At 40.6% G+C, this 20,959-nt stretch overlaps 3 non-coding genes across 3 annotated transcripts; all 3 read left to right on the forward strand.

Annotated features, from left to right (window-relative positions):
• The first annotated feature begins 11,888 nt into the window (after positions 1–11,888).
• Positions 11,889–11,961, forward strand: trnar-ucu (transfer RNA arginine (anticodon UCU)). Its single transcript has one exon. It is a non-coding gene; the product is annotated as a tRNA-Arg (tRNA).
• A 793-nt stretch (positions 11,962–12,754) lies between these two features.
• trnar-ucu (transfer RNA arginine (anticodon UCU)) lies at positions 12,755–12,827 on the forward strand. The gene has a single exon. It is a non-coding gene; the product is annotated as a tRNA-Arg (tRNA).
• A 3,227-nt stretch (positions 12,828–16,054) lies between these two features.
• On the forward strand, positions 16,055–16,127 carry trnar-ucu (transfer RNA arginine (anticodon UCU)). The gene has a single exon. It is a non-coding gene; the product is annotated as a tRNA-Arg (tRNA).
• Positions 16,128–20,959: the final 4,832 nt, after the last annotated feature.

Below are 20,959 nucleotides of genomic sequence, written 5' to 3' on the forward strand. Positions count from 1 at the left end.
GAATAGAAGTGCAGTTGGGAGCAGCAGCACATCCATTGTAAGCTGTTTAGTCTCACAGTGATCCGTTAAATCGTATTTTTCTCAGAAAATCTGATGAAAGGAAGCACTGTCATCATCCCCAAGATCATATCTTCATTACTAAGTCCAAAAACGCTTTAAAAAAAAGCCTGATAGTGGAACATAAAGTGTTCTGGTTTAAAAATGTAGAACATTTCAGAGAAATTGTGGTTACTTTTTATTGCAATTTGAATTTTTAATTAGATAAAATAGGTGTAGAAACACAACGGATGCCTTGTATTGCAAGTGTGGAGCGTCTAATATATTTCGAATGAGTGCTGTTCAATTTGTTTGTACAAAATATCTGACACTAAATCACATATAAGGAGGTATTTTGGAGTTTCTAACAGACTTTGGCATCGTTGTACTTTATCATATTTATTTATCACCTGTGCAAGAACATTAATCTCCTAAGAGCAGAAATCCACTGTACCAGATTTAGGTACTAGCTAATTTCTATCTGCAGTCCCTGAGCAATCAAACAGGCGTCAGATTATTTATTAGTCCATTACTTTGTACTAAATCACCGCTCTCTATATCTGTGCATTGTACCTGTAGAGTTTACGAACTAAGTTTGCTAACCAGGGTTGCTAGCATTAAGTGATAATTTGCACTCCACTTGAGTCGTATAACGTAGCTTCTTCTTTACACAGCAGTGGCCAAAATGCTAACAATGAACCTCCAAACGGGTAATAATAAACCAGTTGGTGACATCATGGTAAATAGACATTAATTTAAAGCTAAATCTCCCCTTAATTTTAATGCTTATATTGCCAGGTAAACCTCTATATATCAGAGTTATTTAGGGGGAGGATTGATATAATTGGTTTACTTCAACTAGAATAGTTTGCCAGAGCTCAAGGCTATAGATGAACAGATGGAGATGTCAGGCTGTTAAATTAAATTAAATGAAACGCTGGCTTTTTTTTCTTGAATACATTTATTAATTAAGCTACATTTTATGAAGTGTTGTTTCATTTTGCTTAGTAGGCTCCAGTCAGTTACTTAAGTCACGTAGTAACTTATTCTATGGCTCGAAGAACTCCAACTCCAAGCAGTCGAGTCATCCCACAACTCTTCAGAAAAAGGCACAAAATGATGCCAGGTTGTTTATTTAAATCTGTCCTGTTGATATTTTTTTCTTTCATCACTAGTCATTTGTTGTTTAGAAAATGATACATGGCTGGATTAACATACTTTGAGGACCGGGGGCAAAATGTTGCCACACAGGCCCCAGTCCCACCCCACTTAAAAGCACCGTGCACGTTCTACAATTTGTTTTGCATTTTTGGGAAACCTTTCCTTTTTACAAAGACAAATAAAAGCATATCATTTAAATAAACAAACTGATGAAGGATATGGGTTTAACTGATGTAAAAGAAAAGAATTTCTGTCGAACCCTGGCGGGGTCATCAGAGCCATTTTTAGCTCGTTAGTTAATTAACTGAATCAGGTCACACAGCTGGTGGAAGTCCTGCCACAGTCTGGAGAAAAGCTTCGCCCTCCCCGGCCTGGTTTTCCCGTCTCAGTTCCAGACAAGGTTTCTGACCCCAGACAACTGTGTCAAAAAAAACAACCTCATGAAACTCACGTGGTTATTTCTCTAATGAGTGTTTTCTACCTTCTCGACCTTTAGCTATTCTCTAAATTCTTAGGTTTTTATTCAAACTTCCCTGAAAACATCAATATAATGAAACAGATCCCTGTACTGGGACAAGGCTGTATCTGATATAGTTCTGCTTTTGGGAAGCTTCAGAGCGTGGCACATTACGCTGCTGTGACTAAAATGGATGCAGCATTGTTGTGCTTTGCTTCTTTTGCATGAAATTTGATATATTTGAAGTTATGAGTTTATAGAATAGATTCAAAAACACTGTTCTCACACAGTTTTGATTAGATGGAGGTAAAATCTCTTTTCTGCTGGGGTTTTTCAGATTTACTTGTACTGGGGGATACATCTTCTGTAACTAATTTTCAATGATCCACAGAGCCCAAGGTTGCGTCATAAGGGAAAAACTCTTTCCAGCATGTAAAAGCTGTACATATCCACTAGGGCTGCCACGATTTGTCGACTAGTCACGATTACTATCAAAATAGTCGACGACTGATTTAATAGTCGACGCGTCGTTTGAAGCTTTGTAAGATCACAAAAGATGCAGGAATGAGTAGTAGGATTTAAGAGTGTAATAACGGACTGAAACAGAAGATGGCAGCACTGCATGTACAAGGATGCCAGCTGCCGTTAAACCCCGAAGAAGAAGCTGTGTCCCAGAATTCATAGCGCGGCCCAGCTCAGTTTCCAACAATGGCGGCAGCTAGTTAGTTTTAATATTACTCTTATTATTCTTTCTGGGTCACAAAATAAACGTTTAACATATTTTCAGGCGAGAATGTAGCTGTGTAAACCTCAAATATTTGCTCAGTTTATCAGGACACCACATATTTTCAAAACTGCTCCGATGTTTTCAGAGACGTCTGTTACCCACTAGCTCGATAGCTAGCCGGGGGCAAGGCTCACTAGAGCCGTGAGAAAACCGGACTCCTGGCAAATCGTTTTCAAACCCACCGCTGTCTTTCGCTACTCAGGTTAAACATGATATATAAGTCACTTAGATAACTTAAAAATGTTATTGTTTGGCTTTTTTTTTGTATTTTATTTGTTCCTGAGTAAATCGGTTTGGCTGAGATTAAAGTTATAGTTCTTACACAGCTGAATAGTCAAGCAGACAGCTGATCATCAGAAGTGTGAGATGCTCGAGAATATACTCCGGTGTCCTGTTATATTTTAGATAGCAAGGAGTTTATTAAACTTCACCGAAACAATCTGCAAATTTCATTAAAATTTAATAAACTATCATCTTGTCTTTATTTTTAGTTAGCACATACCTTACACACTTAAAGCTGTAAGCTAATGATAGTTATATAAGAGCAGATGCTGCTGGTGCAATAAGCTGTACGTTTTACTCCAATGGATGATGATCTGATTAGTCGACTAATCAAAATAATCGTTTGTGGCAGCCCTAATATCCACCAAGACTGCATGCAGTGTTTGGTAAAATTTCATCTTGAAACCTTGAACTAAATTTGACTGACACAGACAAAGACAAGTGACATGTCAGTCACAAGGTGGGGTTTCCCTAAAGCATAGCCTGCCTTATTTTCTGTTTCACTCTGACGGTGTCACAATTTTCTAAATTAATGTGGTATATTGTAATTAGAAAGACTAGTGATATCACAACCTCTGCAGAAAAGTGTTTACCGAGTTCAAAAATCAAGCAAGAGGGGTCATTTTCTCATGGATGTTTAGTAATCCAAAGAGGGCAATAGAAGAAACACATGTTTATGGCACTTAAGCTTTTCTTAAGCAGCTGTGGCTACAATGTAGCTTGCCATCACCAGTGTGTGAATGTGTGTTTGAATGGGTGCATGACTGAATGTAGTGTAAAGCGCTTTAGGGTCCATAGGGATTAAGTAAAGTGCTATACAAATACAAGCCATTTACCATTTTTATCATTTTATTGTAATGGGGTTATATCCATTTAAGTAGGTACCGTATTTCCCGGACTACAAAGTGCACCTGAATATTAGCCGCACAAGCTAAAATCAGGGGAAAATCCTGTTTTGTACATACATTAGCCGCACCTGACTAAAAGCCGCAGGTGTTTCAATGTTGACTTGTCATATGTAAGAGAATATGCACAAAGCGAATTGTCAGGAAAGAGATGGCTGTTTGGAGACATCACTTTTATTAATATTTTGAAAAACAAGTTATGGGTACATATTTGCATAACTTTTTAGGGTATATGTACAAGTAACAGGTACTGTGCTTCATAAATGAGTAACAAATGTAGTACATAACAATAACCTACAGCACACCAGAAAAATAGATTCAGACTACCTTTTAGGCTCAGGTGCAGTGACATGGCTTCAACAAGAAGAAAAGTCAGTCATTCACCACCATCTTTCTCTTCTTCCTGCGCACTAAAACCAAAGTCCTCTTCTCCAGTGTCGGAAACGAACAGGCTCAGGATGGCTTCGTCATCCACTCTCCGCTTCTCTCCTTCGTTGTCACTTTCAAAACCAAAGATAATCCTCATTGTCATTGTCAGTGTCAGAGTCGAACACCCTCAGAAGGGCCGTGGCGGTGTCCTCCTCTTCATCATGCAGCAGTCCAGCCCTTCGAAATCCGTTGGTGATCGTGGATGTTTTCACACTTTTCCACGCTGTCAGATTCCACCGGTGGAGTTGGGCATAACTTGCTTTTCGCAAGTTTATCGCCGCTCATCATCCACGACTCTAGCTGAACGCGTAGCGCTACTTTGAAGTTTGTTTTTCGCGCTACTTCGTATGGCACTACGTTGCCTGGCGGACGGACATGTGACCAACATACCACTCTTGAACCCCGATCCTTTCGCCAGGCAACGTAGCGCCGTACAACAGCGGAACAAACAAAACAAATCGTCTTACGATATGACAAAAATCATGGACAATCCATAGAAAAGCCGCACCTGACTAAAAGCTGCAGGGTTCAAAGCTTGTGCAAAAAGTAGCGGCTTATAGCCCGACAATTACGGTATTTAGCCTGCAGAGACTAGATTTTTAAATCTTAATATAAAATGAGTAACAGTAGGATGGACATTAGGTAAGGCTGCACTTTTTGCAGCAATCTCGTATAGAAAACTATTCTGCGCATATATAAAACAGGTCTGCAGCTCCGAACCGTAGTAAAGGGACCTCTGGCTAATACGTCGGGTTCTGTGTCGGGCTCGTAGCCGAAAAATAGCTTTACTTTGTTGTCTGGGTCAACTTTGCTAGCGAGAGACAGCGAGAGAGGCGTTGAAAGACCGTTTCAACAGAACTTATTGTTTCAGAGGAAAACACGAACACGGTGTGCAGTCAAGTCTTAATAGCTTACTTACAGCTGGGCTCGTCAGGCACTCTCTGTGGCTGCAGTGGTTATTTTTATAATCTGCTCAGTGACAGCTCTTACTTTTCAACTCTACTTTTTCTCCCTCCCTCCATTCTCCCTGCAGCACAGACTACACTGCCCATGAGGCTACATTCTGTAGGGCTATGCCTGTAACACTCTGCCTATTGCCTTCATATTAGATAATTTTTTGAACAATAATTTTTTTAAATATTTCGTCACGTCATTATGCAGGCCGCAAGTAGGGGTGACATGGGCCACGAGATTGAGATACAGACATTTGAGCCTCTTAATGCGTGTTTTGTTTGGGTTTCCTCCAGCGTGGATACCCAAAATAGAGAGACCATAGCCTAAGATATGAAACAGGAAAGTACCGCAGTGTAATCCATTTATTTCAACAAAGTAACTGAATACCACCTTTTTAAACGGTAACTGTAACGGTACGGTAGCACGGTGGTTAGCACTGTTGCTGCACAGCAAGAAGGTCCTGAGTTCAATTCCAACACCAGCCCAGGGTCTTTCTGTGTGGAGTTTGCATGTTCTCCCCGTGTTTGCGTGGGTTCCCTCCGGGTACTCCGGCTTCCTCCCACTGTCCAAAGACATGCAGCTTGTGGGGATAGGTTAATTGGATAATCCAAATTGTCACTAGGTATGAATGTGAGTCCAAATGGTTGTCTGGCCCTGCGACAGACTGGCGACCTGTCCAGGGTGTACCCTGCCTCTCGCCCTATGACAGCTGGGATAGGCTCCAGCGCCCCCCGCAACCCTGAAAAGGATAAGCGGAAGCGAATGGATGGATGGATGTAACGGAATACAGTTACTCATATTTTGTATTTTAAATACGTAGGTGTATACTGATTGGTTCCCTTTCTCTGCTCCACATTAGGTTTAGATGCTCAAGTTGTTCGGCGCTTAGAGCTTAATTCACTCTTTTGCCTTGAATCTATGTAGAGCCTATGATGTACCCTATGCAAGAGTCCAGCAATTATCTCCAATTTCTCCACAATAACACACATTTAGTGGGGTTTCACTCTTCAGTTGATCCACTTTCACCCACTCAGTGAAATCAATGGTGGCAGAAGGAGTAGTGGCAATGGGCTGCCTCAGTGTGATGGGTAGTTACATTTCTGAGGGGGTTCACATCAGGTTACGGCACAGGGTTTCAGATGGTTTTGCAGCTTTGATGTACCTAGAGTTAACTTTATTCAAAAGGATGTATCCACAATGTTGGAAATGAAATCTGGGGCATAAACATAAGCTGTGAATCTGGAGGTAGAGTTCATCATCTACTAACCTTGCAGTAAGGTGGGCTGAAGAGTCATTGGGCAAGATACTGAACCCATAATTGCCAAAGATGCATCTTTTTGAGCGTGGGTGTGTGCAGGATAGTAAATATGCATGTGTGAGTGGAGGATGAGTGCATGTCAAAGTGAAAAAAGCACTATGAGTACTTGAGTAACAATCCATTTACTGTCACCAGGGGACAGTATCAAAATATGTGAAACAACCATGTGGGCTCTAACTGTGAAGAGAAGACAGGAGTCACAATAGAGAAGGAACTTATTTGTAGTGAAAATTGTCCACTGCTGTCCAGAACTCTGCTTATTGCCCTGCTTTGTAGGATCTAGTTTTTTGTTTGTTTGTTTTTTACCCTCTTTTTTGCTTACTTTACTTTACTTTACTTTACTTTACTTTACTTTACTTTACTTTTACTTACTTTTCATGGGCACGTTTGCTGTTTTCCCTTTGCTGGTCAAGCCACAGACAGTAGCAGTTTTTGATATGGGCGAGATGGGCGGTTGCCCAGGGCGGCATCGTGCGGGGGGCGGCATCACGGGCATTGGCAAAAAATAAAAATAAAAAATAAAAATTGTTCGTACTCATGCATTTTGGGGATGGCCGATCGGTTTTCTATCGCCCATTTGCTGGGAGTAAGGGCGCCCTCCGTTTGCGAGGTGCGCCTGCTGCTTGCGGTGCAGGGAGGAGAGGGCGGGGCAGCGGGGGATTCACTGGCTGGCTGGAGCAGCATCTAATAACCAACTCGCAAATAAAACAAAATAAAAACAAACCAACAAACATGAAAACACCAGACATGATACAGACTTATAATTTGCACCAATGTTTTTTTCGAAATTCTATAAAGTGAGCGCGAGAGCCCTCGGTGCACCTGCTTGCTGCTGAAGTCAAAGTAAACTTTAGCGTCATCTCCGCTACTTACAGTCCAGTATTTAGAGAGATGAGACGATGAGGCTCCAGTTACAGCAGTGCAAGTAAACAAACAATAAATATAAGAAGAGTAAGACAATAAATATACACTTTAGGACTCGGGGTAAAGGGATCAATAACAATTTAAAATTTACAATTTACAGTTTGATAATTTAAAGTCTTGTTGTAAATCCAAGCCCATTATGTATTCATAATTTGAATCCTGGGTTGGTTCGATCCCAGATTATGGAAATATGGGATTGCTACTGGTTGCAGAATCTTTTCTACAGTCAATAGTGAAAACTTCTGTTTACGTTTGTCACTTGGCTATGATAGTAAACAGTAGACACTGATGTAGCTTACTGAATCTTTTGGACTGTGTTCAGCACAATATTAATTAGTCAGTGTCAATTGTTGATTTGTCCTGTTCTCATTGTATGACGAATTATGATGGCTGTTTGGTAGCCGTTTGCATAGTATGCATACTCTCTCTCTCTTCATGTGTGTGTGTGTGTGTGTGTGTGTGTGTGTGTGTGTGTGTGTGTGTGTGTGTGTGTGTGTGTGTGTGTGTGTGTGTGTGATAGATATCAATCCCGGTCCATAAATCCTGCATTATAAACACATTGGTTTTCCCTTTTCAAATTTGGAGGTCAAACAGTCCAAAATTTTTCTGTTTAACAATTTCTATTTTTGTTTATCAGAGTATATCACTGGCAGGATGTAGTAAACCGGATCAAAAGCATAACCTTTCAATTCTGGGTTAAGTTTGGAAGAACTAAAAGAGAGAATTGGATGAACTTTAACTTTCAGTTTTGCTGAATTTTTAAGAAAGATGGATCATGTCAAGTGATGGTAGTCAGTCAACTGAATTTCTTTTAGTTTCTTGAAGATAGTTGATGAGAAGCTGATGGGAAGTCTCATGTATTTAAACTCTAGCCCAGGGCTCCCTGTCAAGTTTTGTAACCGGATGAGTGAAAAGTCTTCAAGAACCTGAAAAGTTTGGAGCTGAGGGGTAATTTGAACTGTGTTGGTAGATAAGCAAATAAGAAGCCACAGGGAACTTCCTTAAAAGACATAAAACACAAACAGCTTAATGAGATCGGAGTTTAATCAGTCTGAGGTGGAATCTCCGCTGTCATTCTAATGAATATAAACCTGCATTGTCTGTTTCCTTTTCGTGCCCTCTCAGTGCAGATATCTGCGGAGTGACAACGACCACATGCAGCTAATCTTCCCTCCTCCGCGCACACACAAAAACAGCTCCTGACAACCACAACAACATATGGTGAGCGCTAAGCTGCCGTCGGGTCACAACAGCAGAGCTCGAAACTCTGAGAGCGGCGCATACGTCGCTGCCCCGGGTTCTCTGCGGCCGTCAGAGGGGATTACCAAGGAGCTGCACTTCATCGAGCTGAGACTTCTAAGTCAATACAATGACTGACACAATGCAAAGAAGTAATCCTGTTTTTGGAAGGTTTGCGGGTGCTCTTACGTGGCTGGTTTGAAAAATAGGAGGCTTAAGAAACTGTATATTGCAACCTTTGAAGGAAAGACAGTTTAAGCAGTTTGAGGTCAAAGCCAAAACTTTGTCTGGAATAAGTTTGAAGTTCAATGAATCTCTTCATGTTTCCAGCAGCTGAGCACATTTTGACTGAATAGAGAGAAAGCAACAATTTCACCCTTTGGAGAAGCTGGAAACAGTGAATGCTGGCTGAGTGACCACAGGGACCTCCCCCAGCTTTATTTTCATGTCCATGCAACAATGGACAGAAATGACGCTGTCCTGATCCCCTGTAGTAAAAACTGTGTTGCCAGTGTAAATATAGCTATATACAGCTAAATAATATATTCATAGGTACAGAAACAATTTTGTGCTAAAAGAACAAGAAAAAAGAAGGAAAAGAAAAGAAAGAAAATGCACCGAGTGATTTGGTCCACTGCCTGTTATCCCCTAACTTCTTTACAAATGATGTTTGTTAATAATGGCTTCTTGACAGCCATCCGTCCCACTGAGACCATTTCAGATGAGACTTCAGCGAACAGCAGACGGATCAACTTAAGGTCCAAATGCATCTCTCAGGTCGTGTGTCAGAGAGCTCGATCCCAGACTATGGAAATATGGGATTGCTACTGGTTGCAGAATCTCATCTCGATATTTGATGAAGTCTTTTGCCCAAAACTCAAGCCACTGTGCAGTTTCATTTTACTGTGTACCTTTAATCCGTGTGGTTATTTATATTTCTTGGACAGTAGTCGGGTGGAGCACACAGCATTTACTTGTATATGTACAATGGCAGTAAAGAGCTATTCTATTCTATTCTGTCTGCACTGAGATTGTCTCCAGTGATGGCAAGCATTGGTTTTCCAGTGAGGGAGATGTGGCAAACACCATCATACTGGCTCCACCAAAAGCTTTCCGCATCTTTACTGCACTTTGACCCTACGATCTAACTGCTGTAGGCAGAAGTTCCTCCACATGTTCAGGTTCCAGCATATGTGTTGCAGATGCCAGTGCCACTGGGCCTGACAATGAATAGCAGTCATAACATTCTTAAGGGCCCTCAAATGTAGAAACATTATAAACATGAAGTATGACCAACTACACCTGTGCAACATGCATGTTTGCTGACAGTCTTCATATAAGGGATACAGAAGTGTCCATTGCAATTAAGCACAAACATATGTTAGGAGATTTTTGTACTTTGCAAGCTACTGTTTGAGGATGCAGAAAAGTGCTTCTTTTCACACTTCTATATCTATGTTTTGTGGTGGTAAGTCGTGCCAACAAACATGTAATAGTAGAAGTAGAATAAAGAGTGTTAAGTGATCTAAAAAAGATGTATTTGTGATAGATTGTAGAGTGACTTTTAGTGTCTGTTAAGTCAGCATGTAGAAGAACAGCCGGCGTTTTAAAACTGTTAATGTTAAACACTTCTCATCATATCCAGGAGGAGATTTGTTCATCGTGTTTTTATCCGAAGATACTTTGACTCGAGTTTCACTCAGAGTAGCTTACAGCAGATGCCGTGTGACTGACAGGCGGGTTAATCAAGTTGTTTTTAATCTTGCTGAAAATCTCCCCGGCCTTTTCCTATTATCATAATGAGCTCTCGTGTTTGTCTCAAGTCCTCACTGCGGCAGCTGTTAGAGCGTTCACATTGGCGCAGCGAGGGATGGAGTGCACTTCCTGTCGCTGAAAGGCCACAGGGTCAATCTGGGGAAAACAGTTGCTGCTGCAGGCTGCTAATCAAATTTTAATTTCAGCTTCAAATCAGTGAATCTGACAGCGTTTTTGGCTGTTTGCAGTGAGTTTGTATTTAAAGTCTTCAGGTTTGTTACATTGAGAAGATCTGCCGGTAACAGTGTACAGGTGAGAAAATATAACATGACTTAAACCTGCCACAACAATGACAAACACCATTTGTCAATCAGGTGCTGCAGTTTGAATGTTTTATCCAAGTGTTCGAGATTTCTGTTTAAATGAGGTGCAGAAAGCCGATGTGTGCCAATGTGAATTCACATAAATGGTCGCAAATAACCATTAAAGACATACTTTAACTCAAATGATCCTCTTTATCGTACATTTTTATCTGTTTTGATGTGAAACGAGTCCTCAGTTACCCACACTAGCATAAAAACTAATTAATCCACCTTGCTGAAAACCTGCAGATGGTGTGAGTGCACAGAAGGAATCGACCCTATAAACGTGCTTCTCTCAGCTCAGTGAAGCTAAGACATTCAAGAAGGGGCTTTTTTTAATAAGGCTGGAAAGTTATTAGCAATTTGGCACAATTAATTTAGGTGTTTTGACTCAAAGTGGAACATTAAACTTTGCTCCAATGGAACAAGGAAATTAGAAATAAGGAAATTAGCTCCTGTATTGATTTCTTTGTGCTTTTTACTGAGGCTTAGACCCAGTGGTTCAAGTAACCTGAGGGCTACGACTGCAGAAAACGGGGTATGTGGACATGTACCTTACCCGGTTGATCTGATATCCTCGTGTTGGTGTTGTTCCCAGATCATCATACTAAATGTTGTTCCAGGATCAACATTGCAAGTGACCAATCAGAATGTTGTGACGTCATACTTTTGCGACTTCGGGAAAAACCGGCGTAAAACAAAAAACTGTACTAAAGCTGCGTGAAACCGCCTCTGTCCGCCGATCAACAGACCCTGACCCTGACCCTAACCCTAACCGTAACCCTTTAATAAACAGTAAGCAGAATTGATATTGTCCTTGCAACATTGGAATTTCATAAATGCACGAATGGCTTGGCGCGCAAAGGAATAACGTCACAACAATGTGATTGGTCACTTGCAATGTTGAACCTGGAACAACATTTTCATGATGGTCTGGGAACAACACCAACACGAGGATATCAGATCATCCTACCTTACCCAGTTACTTTGCTAGTGTCCATTTGGACCTTTCCCTTCAGGACTCCTTTAACTCTTGGCACAGAATCAACAGGTATTGTTCATGTTGACATGACAGCCTCACACACTTGTTGCAGATTTGTCTGCTGAACATCTATGATGTGAATCTCCTGTTCCACCAAATCCCAAATGTGCTGTGTTGGATTAAGTTCTAGTGACTGAGGAGGCCATTTGAGTACAGTGAACTCAGTGTCATGTTCAAGAAACCAATCATAATCACTGATTATTGACTGTTGACTGTAACCTGCGCTGTTTAAGTGCATCCCCAGTGGCCTAATGGTTAGGGCACTGGCCTTCTGAGTCAGGGATTGTGGGTTCGAGTCCCACCTGGGGTGTCCCAATGCATTACAGCCACTATCTGTTAGATCTTTTAGATAGCCACTTGTAATTGCAGGTTAAGAGTTTAAATTTCAGCTTGTCCAGCTAGCTTTAAAGCACTGCTCCAGTATGTGAGGAGTTCGCACAGGTCTAGAATCTGGTTGGTGACAAATGTGTTTTCAGGTGCTGGTTGTGAAAGTAGTTGTAGAAAGTTGCTTGCTGTGGATATTTGAAACTAGTTACAAAGAAACATATAGTGCTGCACCAAAAACATCCTTGCAAGTGATTCGGTCACTAGCAGAGTGGGTCACAGTTGACTGTAGTTTCTACAGAAAGCACCAAGTTTTTGCAAACTCTTACCGATCACTTGCTAAACAATTGTGAAGCTATGATGGAGGCAAACAAAACCAGAAATGGAAACCATTCGCCTTCAGTTTAAAAGCTGCAGCTTTTCAAATGTGTTGGTTTCAATGGTAAGGCAAAACTTTTACTTTGAAGTGTAGAATGACATCAGTTTCAGTCAAACATTGCTATACCACCATTTGTCACTCTGTGATCCTATAATTTAATATTGGCATTTAGATGTCTTCAGACCAGGACTGAGCAGATTGGACAATGTTTTTTCGTGTCACATCAAAACACTGATGATGTGAATCTCCTGTTCCACCAAATCCCAAATGTGCTGTGTTGGATTAAGTTCTAGTGACTGAGGAGGCCATTTGAGTACAGTGAACTCAGTGTCATGTTCAAGAAACCAATCATAATCACTGATTATTGACTGTTGACTGTAACCTGCGCTGTTTAAGTGCATCCCCAGTGGCCTAGTGGTTAGGGCACTGGCCTTCTGAGTCAGGGATTGTGGGTTCGAGTCCCACCTGGAGTGATTTCAAATATGGTCAGAAACAGGCTTAGACCATGATCCAGTGGCCAATTGAGTCACTCTCTCCTAGAATAGCCAGCTTTCTGTTCTTGTTGGAATGGAAATTGTTCACATATACACTCACTGTACATGTCATTGCTAATACCTGCTTGGGTACCATTTAGGCTTCAAATCTCCCTTAATTTCACCAAATCCTAAAGGTACTCTATTGGATTTAGAGCTGGTGACTGCGGAGGCCGTTTGAGTACAGTGAACTCTGAGCTTTGTGACATGGTGTGTTACCAGAAGATGGTACACTGTGGTCATAAAGGGATGAACATGGTCAGCAAAAACACTCAGGTAGACTATGCTGTTTAAATGATGCTCAGTTGGTGTTAAGGCCCCAAAAGCAGGCAAAGAAAACACCTTCTACACCACTGCACTGCCAGCACCAGCCTGAGCTGTTACACATACTAGACAGAGCATGTGGAAATAGTACACATGACACACGCGATTTGTTTGGTGCCGTTTTGGTCTGCATAGCATATTAAGCTGGATAACTGAAGCCTGTATTTACAGGATTTGATTTAATTTATTCTTTTTGCTCATTTTTTCAAAGGAAATGCCCATGTGATTACCAAGCTTGATTATTTTTTCAGACCCAAATAAACAGATCTGACCAATCAGATCAAAGCATTTGTACCTCAAAATGTGCACCAGCTTAAATATACAATGATATGGAAATAGTAAAATATTACTACATTACCTCAGACACACAGATAGATGCATCTCTGAAATGATTTCTCTGCCTCCTCAGATGTGATTCCAACTCTGCCAACACACGTCAAACTGCCCCACTGACATCCTGAAAATCGATCACGATAAAGCTTCAACACCGGGATCAAATCAAATTTTCCCTGCTCCTGGTTTCTACTGAGAATTGGATGAACCAGAATCTCAGTTTCTTTTCTTTTTGTTTAGAAACATCAGGATAAGCTAATCATCGCTTGATTTTGTCTTCATTTTGTTCATTGTGCGTCTTTGAGAGGGAATTTTCAACAAAAACACACCACGTGTGTGTGTTAGTCCCCATAGGGAAATAGTTCCTTTGCATTTAACCCATTCACCCAGTGGGCAGCCACCAATACAGCGCCCGGGGAGCAGTGTGTAGGGACAGTACCTTGCTCAGGGGCACCTCAGAGTAGCCGTTCAGTGGAGTCGAACCCCCAACCTTCGATCATGGGGCCACCACTCTACCTACTGAGCTATCCCTGCCCACCACGTTAGATGTGCACCTACAGTACACGGCAAGTTTGAATCCGTGCTGGCCTGAAATGGTAACACAGCCATAGGTGGGAGGGTCTCAAACCAATGTACTCCTACTGTTGGTGCCAAGCCAGGATAAAAGGGAAGGGTTGTGTCAGGAACCGCAGCCGGTGTAAAAATCTTTGCCATGATTGAATTGCTAAATTGCCAAGAATTTCCATACCAGATGCGGGATAGGGTGAGATGGAGTCAGACTCATAAAGGGGCCATCCAAAAGAAGAAGTAGAGGAAGAGTTGAATTAAACAGTTCAATGTAAGAGTTGGCACCTAATTTTAAAATGAGTGCAGATGATCACATTCAAACTACAGCAATGTTGATGAACGTGATCTCTTTGATGGGCCTTTGGATAAAATATCAGATAAACACAGTTGAGAAACGTTCTCTGTGAGGAGATCCTTCCTATTCGAACACACTGCTATCCCACTTTGTTCTACGCAATGGGATTCAAACCAGCAACCTTGACAGTGTGAGTGCCATCAGTTAATTAGCTATAACTCCTAGATTCAGACTCATAAATCATGTCATGCTGCTCGCTCTGCCCGAGTATGTGGCGTTTGGCCCAGAGGTGAAACAGCCATTTAACCTTTATATTGAGCTTTAATTCTCACTTGGCCTTCCCGTCGTTTTCTGTGGTTCACCAGCTTAGCCAATTAAATGAGATTTACACCAGTCCAAACTCATGCTTTAACACACAAACACAAACTTCTGATGAAATTAAAGCCAAGTTCTGACAGTTATGCTCAAAGTCATCGACCTCGTAAAGCGCTACGTCTCGCTTCCTTGACGGCTTCATCAATCATGGCTGATAATTGTGATTGATGGGGGAGGAGCTCGGGCAAATGAAGGCCAGAAAACATTTAGCCAAGTGCAGCCGGGAGGAGTGAGATTAATGGTGATAAAAGTGACTGAGCGAGGGTGAAGGTGCACCGCGCGGCATTTTAACACCAGTAAATCATTGGCACATTAATGCAGAGATGTCGGTGTAAGTACTGTAAACAAACAAGCAGCCTGTCGGCCTCTGCTGCCCCTGCTTTCCATCTTTTTCTGGGCTGGATTCAAAGGGAAACCTGTTGGTTATTTTCAGAGCAATAAACATAACAAAGAATAATGTTGCTCAGGAACATGCACAGCTGGATGTTTAAGACTTTCTACTATTAAAAAATAAATAAGGATCCTTTAGAGCAAATGTCTCTTTTTCTAATTATGTTTTAGTTGCTCATGATTGCAAAAAGAAGTGATTCAAACAGGAGATGTTAACAAGAAGTTAGTAAATGAAATTATTTAATGTCCAAATTTGTGGCAACCTGTGTGCTCATTACTGGGAGGTTTAAAAGGATTAATTTGATAATATTGGTTAATTAGAGAAAAAAACATGACATCATGATTATTTGTTTCTGTAGATCTTTTAGTTTTCTTCAGAGAAATAACAACAGTGAATAACTTTTAAATATTCCAGAATCATCCATTAGGATCCAGACTCATAAAAATGTAACTGTAACATAACTTTATATCAACACTCACAGATGTTTAATTAGGTGCACCTTGGTAGTATCAGGTTGGACCCCCTCTTTCCGTCAGATCTGCTTTAATTCTTCATGACACAGATTCAACTAGTGCTGGAAACATTCCTCAGAGATTTTGGTCGATGCTGATGTGACAACATCACACAAATGTTGCAGATTTGTCGGCTGCACATCCATCTGTTCCACCAAATCCTAGAGGTGCTCTATTGGATTGAGATCTGGTGACTGTGGAGGCCATTTGAGTACAGTGAACTCTTTGCCATGTTGAAGAAACCAGTTTGAGATGACATGGTGAGTTATCCTGCTGCAAGCAGCCATCAGATAATGCCATCAGATATTGGTACACTGTGGTCATAAAGGAATGGACATGGCCGGTGAAAACAGAGAACTGCTCAAGCGCAGCCCCAGTGGCCTAATGGCTAAGGCACTGGCCTTCTAAGCCAGGGATTGTGGGTTCGAGTCCCACCTGGGGTGTCCCAATGCATTACAGCCACTATCTTTTAGATAGCCACTTGTAATTGCAGGTTAAGAGTTTAAATTTCAGCTTGTCCAGCTAGCTTTAAAGCACTGCTCCAGTATGTGAGGAGTTCGCACAGGTCTAGAATCTGGTTGGTGACAAATGTGTTTTCAGGTGCTGGTTGTGAAAGTAGTTGTAGAAAGTTGCTTGCTGTGGATATTTGAAACTAGTTACAAAGAAACATATAGTGCTGCACCAAAAACATCCTTGCAAGTGATTCGGTCACTAGCAGAGTGGGTCACAGTTGACTGTAGTTTCTACAGAAAGCACCAAGTTTTTGCAAACTCTTACCGATCACTTGCTAAACAATTGTGAAGCTATGATGGAGGCAAACAAAACCAGAAATGGAAACCATTCGCCTTCAGTTTAAAAGCTGCAGCTTTTCAAATGTGTTGGTTTCAATGGTAAGGCAAAACTTTTACTTTGAAGTGTAGAATGACATCAGTTTCAGTCAAACATTGCTATACCACCATTTGTCACTCTGTGATCCTATAATTTAATATTGGCATTTAGATGTCTTCAGACCAGGACTGTTATCAAATAGAGGTTGGAGCAGATTGGACAATGTTTTTTCGTGTCACATCAAAACACTGAAGTTGGCTTTGGCACCACCATCGTGTTGTTCAATGAAAACTCAAACTTTCAGAATACTTTGGTCACCCAGACTAAATGAGATGTTTTGATGATGGCATGAATAGAACTTGAAGAGAAGAACTTAGCAAAAAACTGATTAAATCCAAAGTGCCAGTACCACTGACAAATATGTATTAAATTTTGGTATCACCAACATAAGTAAGCAGCTTTTTTTTTTTAAACTGACACCATCTAAACAATTTGTTCAAATTAATCCAGTTAATTAATAAAGTTTGCAGAAGTCGTAAGAGTTCATTTAACTCACAGTTTTAATGTGGTTCAGGAACTTTTGAGTGTTTATTAGCTCCTTCTTGGCTTCTTTTGTGATTAGTTTGTGCCCTTTCTGCAGTCACGTTGTTAAAGTCAGCTCTTCTACTGCATCAAACTCCCACTGCTGAGTCACCAACTGACAGCTTTCAAGTCGGACTGTCACTGGGATTTAAACCATGTTCGTACTAATCCGGGTAATCCATGAATCTTCTTCTCTCTGTTTTGACCCTCCGCCTCTTTCATAACAGCATCTCTTTCCACTTTTTAAGTTCATAAATCTGAAAAGGGATGGTTTGACAGGCAATTTAGCTCTTCTGGGGTAACAGGGAGATGCTTGTAGACACTCATTCATATCATTGAGAAAAACAATTGTACCATATTTTAGTGTTTTGTTTTTGTTCTTTTTACTGTAAATGATTTTAAATACTGTTTTCATTGTTCCGTGATATTGTTAGTGAGGAACATGTTGCAAAATTTCCTCAACTACAAATGAATTAATTTTAGTCTGGACCACTACAGTCAACATTCATTCCTATTAATGGGTTGCAAAGTGGCTTGCAGAGGCAGCAGCAATCATGGGGAGACTAAAGCAGCCTAAATAACCAGTCTTAAATTAGACCTGCACATTGGATGTGTAGAAGGGTGTCAGTGGAGCTTTCAGATAAGATGATCTGCCACGACTGTCTTGAGCTGGACTTCACAGCCTGACTGAACTAACATTGTAGTGTGAGAGCAGATGTTGATTACATGATGATCTCACGCACAGAAGCTCTGGCTCCGAGCACAGAAGCCACAACCACTTAGTGTTCCAACCTTTAGAGATGCAACCAATCAGAAGAAAGTTGGCTTCAGGGACGTGTGGGTTTGTAGGGGGAGGAGCTACAATGACTTTAAATAGACAGTAGATGACTGATGACTGAGGGTAAAGGCCCAGTATAAGATTTTTTTAAAAGGGTCATTTTAAACTGTGAACCATCCAAACCTGCTCTAGCATACGATTTGATCCCAAGTGACTTGAATACCTTTGTCACTCTTCCAAGGTAGAAGCATTATTTCATGTGAACATTAAATTTCATGACCTTTATCAACTTCTCGGACTTTGTCAGGGTAGCTCATGGTTTGGAAAACTTTCTCGGCATATGCTGAGCAGCGTTCAAATCAGGTGCCAACATGTAAATCAACATCCACGGGGCCTCTTGTCCTTAATGCATCCGTGGCATTTTAACGTAGTCAGTGATATTTACAGAAACAAGTTCAAACATCTGCTGCGGACGCGTACAAACAGGATTTTAATGCCAGCTGTGATTTATACCTGCACAATATCAACAGAATTAAAATGTCACAGGTGCTGAAACCAACAGAGGTCACTGACGTACGTTCCTGTCTCACGTTCAGCTGGAAACTATCAGGTACTGAAGCCTTCAAATCACATTTACTTTCTGTGCAGTCTGAACGGCTGAATTGATCTAAAATTAACTGACTCATAAGCTTGGCTGACTCAGATTAATTCCCACCTTACACTAATGGAGTAAAGAACTGTGTGGTTATGAACATAAATTATGGATTACAATTAGGAGCTCATCACTCCCCCATTAACTCTTTTATCTTTACTTCTTCCCAGCCTCTTAAACTCTCAAGTGATACAGTTGGAAAGCTTTGGTTGCCATGGGAAGCCTGTGGACAGAGAGGGTTGTGGGTAATTGGTGTTGAACTCAAGTGGACACCGCTGAGGTTTCGGAGATAATGAGTTTACAAAGGAGGCCCCACAGAGAGGAGATGTGAGCGGGTCCAGCTCTATAGTGCTGATTTACATTACCGAGGTGGACTCTCTGGCCGAGCTCTGATTGATCGCAGAGTGAAGCCCCACATGAGATTTAGCCCCCAGCTGTAAAGTGTCTGCTTTTGCACTGAGGTAAGCGCCTCAGACCGCAGAGGAGCACACAGTCGAAGACAAATATTACCTTTTAAAAAGAAATGCAATCTTTAAAGCTGCAGTCATTTTCCCTTTGACATTTTTCAGCCCAGAATCTTCACATAAAGACTCACAAATCAATTTGAAACTTCATTTGGCGGCTGCTGGTAAAGAGAGTTTTATGTCTGTATTAAGTTAAACATGTATTTCATCTTTGAAAGCTAAAAGCAGAAATATTTGCTGGGTTATTATTTTGATCTGAATAGATGGGTAACTGTTTTTAATACTTGGATTAAGTCCTTGATTGCCTGAAGTCGAGAACCCATGAACATCACCACACCTCTCTTTAGATCCTCATCCATTCCTTTACCACAGCTGCCTTCAGTTGCTATTAACCCTCTATATTTCTATTCATGAAGCCATCTCTTGTAGACCTTGGCAATGATACTCTTTTCTCGTCCAGAGTGGCTTGGTTAGATGGGAAGTTCTCAATCATGGAGATAATTCTGTCATCATCAATTTTAGGTTTCTTCTCCGGACTTTCCTTCATTTTGCACCAACATGTGAGAGTTCCAGTGAAAAACTATGAAATGCATATTCAACACTTGGAATGAACTCCTGAATCAACCAAGATTAATTTAACAAATAAATCTAAAATGTTAGCAGTTATATAACGAGGTTCATTGACTATCCACTTGTTAAGTGATGACATATAAACCGTGCATCCGGTTCCAAATTACACTGTGTTCATTAAGGCTGTTGCCTTTTTAACATGTTTAATGCTTTGATTTGAACAAGCCCCTAAAAATAGTATATTTTACTACATATACACTATATACAGTATATTAATGACTAACCTCATGTCGGGGATGGATTATCTCAGGTGTTCTCCTCACTGAAGTTATGTTTGTTTTCAGCATCTTGTTCCTGCCATGCAATTGCATGTGTCCCTGACCATTGGGAACCCTCATGTTAACTTTTATTGCAGGTGGGAAAAGTTAGTATTCATCCTCCAACTTTACTATGCTAATGTAAGTATATGTTTTTTTAATATACTTTAATATACTTTAATGTACTTATATACTTATAATATAGTTATATTTCATGTAACTCTAGAGTAAGCATATAACACAAGTAGTCAATATGAAAGTGTTTTTCTATTAATGGAATCAGTTATATCCATGCAGTCCTTACTCTCTGTGACGAGATTCAGTCCCATGTGTCTTTAAGATTAGATTACAAAAATAAATGGATTTATTGGAACTTGTTAGGAACATGTAGCACTGGCAAAGGAAAAAGAAAGTAGGAAATACGTCTAGTGTAAGTGCATGTACTTATAAAGTTATGGCCTTTCTGAGCTAAAGTGATAGGACATGTAAAGGTTGATTTAGCGTCCAAATAATCAGCAGCACCTAATGAATTGATTAAAATGAAAGACAGGAACAGTTTTTATCCTTGAAACATTGAAAAGGTTGTTTATAAAGCATAAATAGCACCTCACCAGTCTGAGCCACAGTCTGTGTAAACCTCATCACACACGGACTCTATTCAGACCTATTTAAACTTTAAAATATCAAAATAGACACATTTTCTTCGGTTTTACAGAAATCTGCTAGTGTTATTTTGTCGGTCAGCTGATATGAAGAAAGGTGTTTCTTGAGCCCAAACAACTTTAGCAAGCCTTTCTTACAGCCTCTTAACCTTTAAATGAAACAAACAGGAATTAATCTGAATCTTCACTCGACTGCAGGAACATTGATAAATCTGTCAAACAAATACTTAAACATAGCTCTCTCTTATAAATGGGCATTTACAAGGTTATTCTATCTATTTACAGGGGATGCTTCAAAATGAATGGTGAGCTTTAGCTTGAACTGAGCAAGCTGCAAATGATCTGACACATTCAATAACAGCCATCCCTCATTTTCATTTTCTGAGATGAATCTGCATCTCTTGAAGCTGCTGCCAAAGGAG

This window comes from Maylandia zebra, linkage group LG23, assembly GCF_041146795.1.
Source record: "Maylandia zebra isolate NMK-2024a linkage group LG23, Mzebra_GT3a, whole genome shotgun sequence".
Taxonomy (NCBI): Eukaryota; Metazoa; Chordata; class Actinopteri; order Cichliformes; family Cichlidae; genus Maylandia; species Maylandia zebra.